The 514-nt window shown below is 67.3% G+C and overlaps 1 non-coding gene across 1 annotated transcript; it reads right to left on the bottom strand.

Annotated features, from left to right (window-relative positions):
* Window positions 1–224: 224 nt before the first annotated feature.
* On the bottom strand, window positions 225–280 carry MIR185 (microRNA mir-185). The gene has a single exon (NR_129449.1). It is a non-coding gene; the product is annotated as a microRNA mir-185 (primary transcript).
* Between the last annotated feature and the right edge of the window lie 234 nt (window positions 281–514).

The following is a 514-nucleotide window of genomic DNA, read 5'->3' on the forward strand; positions in this document are numbered from 1 at the left end:
AGCTCCGCCTGGTCCTCACGGGCCCCCTGTTGGACTGCAGGACCCTGCCCGTCCTAGCGTACCCAGTGGGCAGCAGCAGACCAGCCCTCTAGACAGCGCAGCAGGAAGGGCTCCGTGGTCCAGGGAAGGCCTTCGATGGGTCTCCAGGCAGTGAGGCGCTGAAGGTGGGGGCCCAGCAACTGGGGCTGCGGTCTCAACGAAGACGCGGTCATTGGGAGGGAAGGACCAGAGGAAAGCCAGCCCCTGGGGAGGGGACCATCAGGAACTGCCTTTCTCTCCAGTCCCTCACCCCCCCGCTCGAGCCAGGCCCGCTGCCCACCCCTCCTCCCAGCTCTGGTCAGCGGGCCACCCCTCCCTGTCCAGTTCCCCGCCCCGTGCCCACAGCCCCCATATGCTCCCTTAGCAAACCCCAGGCAGGTCTCCGTGGGTTCCGCATGCCCCCACCTCAGACCACAACAGAGCTCCAACACCCTCTTGGGGCCTGTCAAAGGCTCCGACACCCCCTCCTCGCTCC

The sequence above is a fragment of the Tupaia chinensis genome, unplaced genomic scaffold, assembly GCF_000334495.1.
Source record: "Tupaia chinensis unplaced genomic scaffold, TupChi_1.0 Scaffold000287_1, whole genome shotgun sequence".
NCBI classification, from domain to species: Eukaryota; Metazoa; Chordata; class Mammalia; order Scandentia; family Tupaiidae; genus Tupaia; species Tupaia belangeri.